The 11,903-nt window shown below is 33.7% G+C and overlaps 1 pseudogene; it reads left to right on the top strand.

The window, feature by feature from the left end:
* LOC148563627 (protein FAR1-RELATED SEQUENCE 5-like) lies at positions 1-1,996 on the top strand (annotated as a pseudogene).
* The last annotated feature ends 9,907 nt before the right edge of the window (positions 1,997-11,903 follow it).

Below are 11,903 nucleotides of genomic sequence, written 5' to 3' on the forward strand. Positions count from 1 at the left end.
ATGGACCCCACGGGACAACTAGATTTGCAGGTACGTTGTGTCGATGTTACTGAGTTATTTACCTTTCGATAATGCCAGGGGAGGTTGTTGAGGTATGCTCCAGAAATGGGTTTCGATTGGGGGCCCGTGCCTCCATCGTGTCTCCAACAGTTATAAGTTTTTTATGTTTAGAGGTTGTCGTTTAGAGCGGCACACGGACGAATTTGAATTGTTACTTATTAAAATGTTTGTCGAAATTGGGGTTGGTCGATATACTTGAATAGATTTTAGTTAGATCTGGCTTATGTGCAGGATTATTTTAGGGGGTGTGGGATATAGTTGCGTGTTTGTAGTTATGATTGATAATGCCAATTTTCACTCAGTGCGATATTTGAACTGTGACAGGCGAATGGATTTGTGGAGCGAAGCTACAGTTTTTATTTAATTTTGACCGAGTCCGTACACCGCATGTTGTGTTTTACTCATTTTATGAATTTTCTGTGGACCGGTTTTTGTTGATGTGGCCCACCGCTTGTTGTCACCGATGCCGTATGTTGTTTGTTGCAGGATGCGGGGGATGGGATGATCGGCGAAACCGTGCTGGTAAAGGAAGCAGAAGCGATGAATTTGTCCGCCGCAGATACAGACATAGATGTAAAAGCATCAGTGAGGATTGTTGACGGAATAGTATTGTTTGCGCAACTAAATTTTCAGCCCTCACAGCGAAGGACATCCTAACGACTGAGTTCATAAACTTGCAGGCAGCTTATGACTGCTACAACGAATACGGTCGCATAAAGGGATTCTCGGTGAGGTGGTCAAAGGTGGGTCGCAGAACAAAGCAGGGGGCGGAGTGTGAAATCATTTGGCAGATATTCGTGTGCTCAACAGAAGGAGAGCGAGATGGGAAACACATGCAGCGGGGAGAGAGGAAGATAGATCATCGACTGATCACACGATGCGGGTGTGAAGCTTGAATTAAGGTGCACGTTGATGATACCAGTGGGCGATGGTTTGTTGAACAATTTTGTGATAACCATAATCATCCCATGCTGGATGCGAAGTTTAGGGGTCTGATGCAGTCATACAGAACAGTCAAGGAAGGTGATTTGCGCTAAATCAATTCGATGAGGAAAGTTGGGTTGCGAGTGCCGACGATATTCCGAGCCTTTGCTAATCAGTAAGGGGGATTCGAGATTGTTGGGTTCGAGATAAAGGACATCTATAATGCAATAGAGAAGCAAAGGCGGGCAGGCGCGACAGATGCTTAGGCCGCGTTGAAGTTCTTGGCAACTTTAAGGACTACCGATTGTGGAATATTCTGGAAGTACTCTCTGGATGGTGAGAAAAGGCTGGAAAATTTCTTCTGGTGTGATGGTACTAGTCGTTATGACTACAGTGTGTTCGGGGATGTCCTGGGGTTTGACGCAAGGTACGATCATAACAAATACAAGTGCCCATTGGTAATATTCTCAGAGGTGGACCATCATATGAGTACGGTTGTGTTTGGTTGCGCCATCTTGAGCAACGAGAGTGAAGAAATCTATGTGTGATTATTGCGGTTATTTCTTGAGGCAATGAAAGGAAAACAACCAAAATCTGTCATGACAGACGGGGATCTTGCCATGAAGAGTGTGGTTAGTACAGTTTTCCCAGTGCACATCACAGGTTGTGTAGCTGACACTTGTTAAGGAATGCCACTGCTAGAGTTGGACGGCCCGTTTTTCTTCGAAAATTTTGTCTATGCTTGATGAGCGATCTAGAGGTTGATAAATTTGAGAGAATATGGATGGATAGCGTGGCAAAGTTCGGGTTAGAGAACCACCCGTGGATAGCTGATATGTATGCAAGGAAGCATTCATGGTCCAATGCGCACATCCGGGGAAAATTCTTCGTAGGATTGAAGACAACGTCGAGGTGCAAGGCTTTGAATATGCAGATTGGGAAATTTATACACAATGGGTACAATCTGAGGGAGTTTGTGGAGTACTTCCAACACTACCTGGAATTCATGTGAAGAAGAAAATTGGTGGCAAACTACAGGTCTGCATACGGTGAACCTGTAGTAAAAACAAAACTCGAAGCCATTTAGCAGTTCACAGCGATGGTTTAAACAAGAGAGGTTTTCGAACTGTTTCGGGAGGTGCTGATGCTAGCCAGCAATGTGAGAGTTGTGTCCACCAAGAGGACGAGCACTTGCGTTTCATTCGAGGTTACAATGTACTGCAAGCAGAGATCATGGGACGTGTCATGGGCTGAGGAAGACGACGAATTCAGCTGTTCATTCCCAGGTAGTAAGTAGGTCCACGTGGTCCTGAGCGCAAGCAGCTCCAGTACGTAGGTTGACGGTTCATTTCCAAGTAGCAGCGACGAGAACGACTCGCAATCCAGGTTGCGATCCCCACGACGAAACAGCCTCTTTTAAGGGTTCATAGAGTCGCCGAATATGTAGGCAATCACCTGGGCCGCCTCTAGTGGGAAACCCATCTGACAAGTTAACTTGAAGCCGGCATGTATGTACTACGAAATAAAAAAGGTTAGGGTCCAGGGTTAAGTCTGGTACAGATTGAGTACGATTTAACGCAGAACTATCCGGGCAAATGGGCCTTACCAACGGAAAGATCACTGCTATAGAGGATGCATTGCTTTGGCTATTCTGTTGTCTTGGGTTCCTGCACATTCTCGATGGTGTTTTCATGTCGTCGGGGACTTCCCCTATTCTAAGGAACTTAGACGGAATTGCCGATCCGGATCTGATGATGTTAGACCCGCTTCAGAAGGTGGAACCAATCATGCCCTGTCAAAAAAGGGTTTGGATAGCGTCATAAGACAATAGAAAAATAAGGTCGTAACAACAGTAGTAGTTGACGTTCTGTGCCAGACAAGAGTAAAGCATCTCGGTTTCACTTACTTGTCCTATGTTCCCGAAGGTGGTGGGGCTGGCATAGGTCATGCTATAGGACGGGACATGTGTTGCCGCTACGTTCTTGGTCTGGGGAGTCAACTGTGATGCCATGCAAAGATCCTGGTGGAGCATCAACCCAAACATGATGGTCCTGTCGTTCCAGTACCCAGCAAAACTAGGTAGGAACTTGGAACCAGATCTCGCCACCAGCTCTTACTGTTCATTCCTCGTCGGGGCCCTCAATTAGGTTGACGACGTTGCATTCTGCAGATGTGCTCTGTTCTCTGCTCCTTTGAGCGTTGCTTTCTGGCTTGGCAGCAGTAACCTGGAACCCCGCAACGACGGTCTTCGGCCCCGAAAGTATATTTTTGTAAGTAATAATTAGTTATAACTAAGAAAATATAATATTAAATTATAAAACTATCTTCGTATGTTTATTTAATATTTTTATATACTTCTTTTAGTATTTTTTATATGGGATTTTTTATAATACTCTATTTTAGTGTATTATAATTTTTTACTATTGTAATAAAAATTAATATTTATTTTACAAATTAAACATAACATATAAAAATTGACAAATTTTTAAGTATTTTTATTAAAAATAACATACCACAACATATGTTAAAACTCTTTTTAAATACTCTCAATAATCTTATTTTTATTATTATTTTAGGTGCCTTAAATGGATGACTAAGGTACTGTGGTCCCATGTAAACGTAAATTCAAATACAAAGCAAGTTCTGCGGCGGATGAATTAAGAAGGTATGTCAGACCAGAAATTGAAGCCTTTAATTGGTCTAAACGTGCTTTTTCTCTCCATACGGGTTTGCCACACACACCCTAAGGGGTTACGGTTTGGGTTTTCGGGCTCAGGATTCCAGTATCAAGGCTCAGGGCTCACCGTTGTGCTTCCGTATGGTTCCTGCTCAACGTTTCAGGGAATACGGACTAGTGTTTACCGAAGCATGGATTACGGATTCGTGTCAATGTTCCGGGGTTGACGGGTTAGTGCGCTTCAGTTCTCAGGTAGAGTGAACCCTCAGCAAGTGTTTAGGTTTTAGTTTCTCCGTGTTTGGTCTTCACAGGTGACAGTTGGGGTATAGCCTTAACAGTGCATGTTTCTTGGTTAATGTCTTTGAGGTATGGTGTCAAAGATATGCTTTATTGGGTGTGGATGGATTACAATTTACAAATGGGAGTTTACCTAAATAACATAAAAGATGAAGGTTGACGGTAGCAGGGATTACAATTTCGAAATTTAGGGTATCCGACTGGATAGCTTACTGGGTTTAATTACGCACTTTTAAAGCAATATGAGACAATTGAAATGATAACGAAAGTAACAATAAATTTTGAATATGATACTTGGGTAGTGGCAAGGATTCAGGTTTGTCCCACCTGATCCACCTTATTCAAGTTCGTCCCACTTGATACCTGTGTAGTTGCAGCAGTAGTGGATTAATCGACTACGCTCTAGGTTGAGATTTTAAGCACCCACATGGGTAGTAGCGGTGGTAGTTGTTCTTCCGCTCACTCTGGATTAGGTGGGTAATAGGAAGGAGGTTGTAACTCAAACCCACTTAGTAGTTCTCCCACTCGCTCGGGGTTTATGCCTTAGAATGGTTCGGCTTTCCGGTTGCATGATTTCGTTTTGAGTGTTTAGGTTTCATGATTCGTATTAAACATTTCGAGGGTTTAGGGTTCCAGGTTCATTCGTTTAGGCTAAGCGCTGTTTCTTTTAGTTTCTTCGTGTCGGGTCTTTGTGGCTTACCGCTACGAGTATGGTAATTACAGTTCAGGTTTCATGTTCAGGAATTCCAACAGTTTTGGTTTTAACAGTACGACTTAGTGCATGTCGGTATATCAGAGTTTATAAATGGGAGATTACATAAATAATTAAAAATATATGTTCTCAGCCTTAGCGTTGTATCTTTTAGTTTCTGGTTTTTAGCCTTCATGGATTACGCTTAAGGTTATGGTGACTATAGTTTGGGTTTTCAGGTTTAACGGTCCCGATGTTAGTGTGTGAGGGTGGATTACAGTTTATTGAAGACTTTAAGTATATTTAATTTTATTAATATTTCGAAATTATTAACAATTTATTTTGATAATATCATCCATTTCTATTATACACTAATTTTTTCCATTATCATTCTTTTTACTTATACAAGTACTACTGTCTCACCTTCACTATTATGTTGCCTTCTATTATTCTCAACCTCTGTTTATTCGTCTGATAACTTCGACCGCAATCGGTTACCACCATACCATTATCGCAGCCCTAATGTTTTGTTTATCATTTTAATATATAACCTTCCATTGTTCGCTAATTTTGAGAAAAAAAATTCTTTTAAACTGGCCAACTTTTATTCTTTAAGTTGGCTTACTTTCCATAAAATTGCTGTTTAACTTGGGGGAACAGTTTTTTTATATAGTAATTGACAATTGTACACGACAATTTATTTTAATAATAAGTCTCTCTCGTTAAGGATAATATTGAAACATAAATTTCGATACAAAGAAGCTCTTTGTATTGACACTATATCTAAAATAGAATAGAGTAAAATATTAAAGTATTATAATATATATATATATATATATATATATATATATATATAATACTATAAATAAATATAACATATTATGTATACTAGCGTGAGGACCCGTGCACTTGCACGGAATTACAATTTTATCAACATATTAAAAAATGAAATTATTCAATATACCCAAAATATCTTGGACAAAGAATCATATCTGATATTAATATTATAGTTAAAAAAATACCATAATAATTTAATTTTCCATAAAAGAGAAGAAAAAACATAGTCAAATACTTCACATTTGTTTACAACAACTATTCATACCATATAGTAAAAAAATATATAGATTAAGTAATAAGTTCTCACACTGCATATATTTTAAATTTTAGAGCATGAATAATTTAGGTTCCAAAAATGTAATACATATCCAAAAGTAACACCAGAAAGTTTCAAACTACCAAAATAAGTACTTTCTAGTTATAGAAACTCGAATCAGTTGATCCTCTTTCGAAACCATCCTAAAGACACATGAATATCTGGTTTTAAGTTTATGCATTTTCACAAAATCTTTCCATTTAAGACCAATTTTGTAGTGCATGTCGGTATATCAGAGTTTATAAATGGGAGATTACATAAATAATTAAAAATATATGTTCTCAGCCTTAGCGTTGTATCTTTTAGTTTCTGGTTTTTAGCCTTCATGGATTACGCTTAAGGTTATGGTGACTATAGTTTGGGTTTTCAGGTTTAACGGTCCCGATGTTAGTGTGTGAGGGTGGATTACAGTTTATTGAAGACTTTAAGTATATTTAATTTTATTAATATTTCGAAATTATTAACAATTTATTTTGATAATATCATCCATTTCTATTATACACTAATTTTTTCCATTATCATTCTTTTTACTTATACAAGTACTACTGTCTCACCTTCACTATTATGTTGCCTTCTATTATTCTCAACCTCTGTTTATTCGTCTGATAACTTCGACCGCAATCGGTTACCACCATACCATTATCGCAGCCCTAATGTTTTGTTTATCATTTTAATATATAACCTTCCATTGTTCGCTAATTTTGAGAAAAAAAATTCTTTTAAACTGGCCAACTTTTATTCTTTAAGTTGGCTTACTTTCCATAAAATTGCTGTTTAACTTGGGGGAACAGTTTTTTTATACAGTAATTGACAATTGTACACGACAATTTATTTTAATAATAAGTCTCTCTCGTTAAGGATAATATTGAAACATAAATTTCGATACAAAGAAGCTCTTTGTATTGACACTATATCTAAAATAGAATAGAGTAAAATATTAAAGTATTATAATATATATATATATATATATATATATATATATAATACTATAAATAAATATAACATATTATGTATACTAGCGTGAGGACCCGTGCACTTGCACGGAATTACAATTTTATCAACATATTAAAAAATGAAATTATTCAATATACCCAAAATATCTTGGACAAAGAATCATATCTGATATTAATATTATAGTTAAAAAAATACCATAATAATTTAATTTTCCATAAAAGAGAAGAAAAAACATAGTCAAATACTTCACATTTGTTTACAACAACTATTCATACCATATAGTAAAAAAATATATAGATTAAGTAATAAGTTCTCACACTGCATATATTTTAAATTTTAGAGCATGAATAATTTAGGTTCCAAAAATGTAATACATATCCAAAAGTAACACCAGAAAGTTTCAAACTACCAAAATAAGTACTTTCTAGTTATAGAAACTCGAATCAGTTGATCCTCTTTCGAAACCATCCTAAAGACACATGAATATCTGGTTTTAAGTTTATGCATTTTCACAAAATCTTTCCATTTAAGACCAATTTTGTATTCTCGTTCTCTATGTTTACTTTTCAACACATTCATTCCAAAATTTGTAGTAATCTTTGAGTCCTCAACAACAAACTTTCAATTTTCTAATCGTCTACTATCAAGTAGTAACTTAGCAAAGTGATACGGGATATACTGTGTAAAAAAAAACTAACAATTAATTCCATAAAAAAATTAAAGTAACCAATAAGTATGAAACTATCACTATACAAACTTACAAATTGATCAGCCTTGACATCATACTTAGTCAATGTCTTGCAATGATGTAGAACAATATAGCTGTTTATTTCAATGATAACAAATAAAAAAATGTCATCAAACTAAAAATGACAACAATCAAAGATGTAAGATGATGTTATACAAAATATTCTGAAATGCAAAGCAATTCTTCTACCTAATACATTTTGATTATAACAAACTTAACTACCAATTAGTTTATACCGAGAGTGACAAAATTAAAACATATGTAACACTAGTATAATATTAAATCAGAAAAAATTTAACATACCCTCTTTTTTTGTTGTTGATCTATTCTGGACAGTACTTTCTTTTGAATTGTTTTTGACAATTTTTTGCACACCAGGACTACAAGTGCAATTAATAAAAAAAAGGTAAAAAAACTTAAAAATAATGAAAAAAGCCAGACATCCGAAGAAGCAAATAACAAAATAATATACAATGAATTATAGACAAATTTGAAAATAAATATGATAATTAAAATATAACATGTACAAAATTAACAATAATTAAAAAAATTGTAAATTCTAACCTTTTCATATTCCCATGTATCACATTATCTTCTATAAGCAACATCCTCCAATGCATCAAAGTAGTTTAACCCTAACTTATCTTGAATAACTTTTAACAAATATATCCCAATAATATCTTTAACATAATGACATTCATAAAAATGCACATAGATTGGATCATTTTGCTTATTCACAGGAGGCATAAAAAATATTCCACTTGTGACATACATTAAGTATATCCACACCATGCTTTTGAAGTTATAGAAAGCAAATAACTTTTCTACCTCATGTGAAGGTATCCAGATTTTTCTTTATCGGATTTTCATTTTAAGCTTGATACAATTGTCACGGTGATCAATTAGCACAATTTCATCTTCCACATCGGCACTATATTTAGAAATTATTATATCTAAAATCAACACATCACCTTAAAAAAAAAAGAGAGACTTATCATAGATATTTAATTTATTATGATAGATTTTATTATTTGGGTTATATGTAATTTATCTGTTTTTACATAGTTACTAAAAAAAAGGCACAAAGCATATATTAATTTAAATGTGTACCCGTCCTTTGTATGCAGTAAATTTTATTCTGAATTCTTTATCACTTGGTCAATGTTTCACTCAGTATGTTTACAATACATATAACAAAAAATCATTAATAGTAGACACAAATAATGTAATATCTATCTTTTGTGATCACTTCTACATGCAACAACACTCATGGTGAGAGAACAATGTTTAAAAAATTTCTTTATTTTCTTTGCAAACAGATAGAAAGAAAGGAATAAGGGTAACTTTTTATTAATTTAACTTTTTAATAACAAAAATGTGATAATAATAGTAACAACATAAATGACTTATTTCAAAAATCAGGATTCCACCTTGTCACAAAGTATGTTTGGACTCCACATATTCACACTCAAAACATCAACTTATGAACTCAATCTTTTCAAAACCCAAAACTTCACTTAATCAAATTAATGAAAGAAAAGCTACCAAAAGAGAAAAGACATGCAAAAGAAGAAAAAGTGAATAAAAGATTGTGTGTTGGGAGTGCAACTATTAGGGAAAAACCTCACCTTGTTGTTCGATTTTCTAATGATTTAGAGCATGCTCGAGTCCGTTGATAATGGCACGAAGTTTGTAGTCTCAATCTATCAACAGGGCAAGAAAAAGGGTTGTTTGCAAAGAAGTTGCCCGGGACATTGCTGTCAGACGAATCGGAGGCGCCGGCATGCACTGTAGTCGATGACGGCTTCGTATGTGCTAGGAGGTTATGGGGTTTGACTCTGGAAAAATTGGGTGTTAGAATTTTTTGGTTGAGTAAGGTGAGACATCACAGAGAGATGACGAAAGGTCATTAGATTAGCTTTTGTTTCCTTTTTTCTTTTGCCCCGGGGGGGAGGGGGGAGGCGTTGGCTTTTGGTTTTTTATATGTGCCTTTTGAATATTTTTTAAAATATACAAAAATAAAAGGAATGTGATGGGTTCTAATGTTGTTAGAGATGAAAAAAATCAATAAAATATAAAATTTTTTAAATATAATTTTTTTATATATGCCTTATGAATAATTTTTATAATATAATAAAAAATGTAAACTTGATTAAAGGAATAATTTTTTATATTTACTCTTCAATAGATCTTCTAATTTATCAACAAACCAACAAATAAATTAAATATATGAATTATTTTTCACTTACAAAGTGAATTTTTTTAAATTTTATTAAATTAGGATCACATTTAAAAAATCAAAATGCCCTTTTTTTCAAAGATTATTTTATCAATAAATTGAATTTTATGAGAATAAAAATCATAATTTACTCTAAAGAAAACATATAGTTATAATAATGGTATAAAACTTTCGAATTAAAAAAAGCAAATTGAATCAAAATTGTCATTAGCTATTGATTCATTGATATGGATGCGTATGTAGGAAATATGATCAGACATGATAGAGGCGAAAGACATTAATACAGACATTCATTTTATTGTGGATCATAGTTGGCACTGACTAGGATCAAGACATATGTAATTAAATCAATACCATACTATTATATTGATATATTATTACTCTTGATATAGGGAATAATTTTTTATATTTATTCTTTAATGGATCTTCTAATATTCTAACGTATAAAAAAGTGGATTAAATGTATGTATTATTTTTCACTTACAAAATAAAATGTTATATTTTATTAAATTAAGATCATATTTGGAAAGTTAAAATACCCCTTTTTTTAAAGGTTGTTTTATTAAAAAATTAAAGTTTGTGAGAATCAAAATTATAATTTACTATGGACCATACCAAAAATATTAAACTACTGGAGCATTGAATTTTGTCACTGTATTATTTGAGTCATATATTGTTTATGTTTTTGCACAAGTACTACAAATTATATGTACCTACTCAATTACAAATGCTTGGAATCAATCACAAAAAAAAATGCTAGTAATTGATAGCATCAATTATGTTTGGATTTTTTATTGTACAAAGTTACACCCATTGAATGGCATAAAAAAAGAGAAAGACGGTGAAATGAATCACTTTTCAAACAATGTAATATAGACACCATCATAGTGTCAGATATAGAAACCACTATAATGAGTGATTTTGATTCAAACAATGTAATATAGGCACCATCATAGTGTCAGATATAGAAACCACTATAATGAGTGATTTTGACTCTAGCACACTGTTTTACAAAAACCAACACAATAAATAATTCTATTTATACCAATTGCCCTTCCAACCATTCCATTCACCCATAACCTGATAAAAAGTAGCTGAGTTTTCAATCCTTGGTAACTTTGTTGAAGGATAACAACGGTTGCCTGCATGAAGTTAACATATTTTCTAATCAGGTACAAACAATCAAATGGGAAACAACATAAGTACTCTAGTTTATATATGTTTTTATTTTGTTTTCATTCATGTAATATATATTCTTTCATGTTAAATCCAGCAACCACAATGATTTTTTTAAATCTATTGATAGTATGAGAAAAAATCACATAACATAGAGCGAAGTAAATGTGCCCAAGCATGCAACTGTGTTTCCTTTGATTAAAATAAACAGTAAGATCTCAAACTAATCTTTAATTCTATAAAACATCTAGAAAATTTGGATAATACAAAATTTTTCAATTTATATCTTTCTTTTATCTCAAATACTTGTATTTTGAAGTTCATAATAAAATATACCTTTAGATTAATGTTTATTTCTTTTTCGTCCATAATACTTATAGCACATGATATATAAATAATTCTGTTATCTAACATTTATATTATATTTTTCAGATGATTTAAAAGAATTATGTGAAAAAAGATTAGAAAAAAAACTCAGCTCTGATAGAAAGTTACCAAACATATTATATATAAATATAACATATTATAACATATTATATAAAAATACAACATAATATATATAAATATAGATACATATTTATGTTATCCTAAATAATATAATATGATTACGTGTGTATATATATATATATATATATATATATATATATATGTCATTACACCCGGGCCCAGCTCTCATGCCTTGGCATTAAAAAAAATTAAAACAAAAAACCCACCAGAAACGAGTCTGGTGGTTCTGATGTCCTTGGACGTCCCCTGGTCCGTGACCTAAGAAAAATTAAAAGAGAGACACGCTGGGAGTTTTCTTCGCATACACTAACTGAAATTACTTGTGGCCTTCAATTTCGAAACCATGACACCCTTACTCCTTCGTCGTTTTGCATCCAACCACCAACACGTCTCCCGGAAGACTCCCGGACGAAGTTTTTTCAATCCAAACACAACCACCAAGACAAGCCAGGTAATCTGTTCCGATTCCCTTACTCC

This window comes from Arachis ipaensis, chromosome B5 (genome assembly GCF_059453495.1).
Source record: "Arachis ipaensis isolate K30076 ecotype BB chromosome B5, ASM5945349v1, whole genome shotgun sequence".
Classification (NCBI taxonomy): Eukaryota; Viridiplantae; Streptophyta; class Magnoliopsida; order Fabales; family Fabaceae; genus Arachis; species Arachis ipaensis.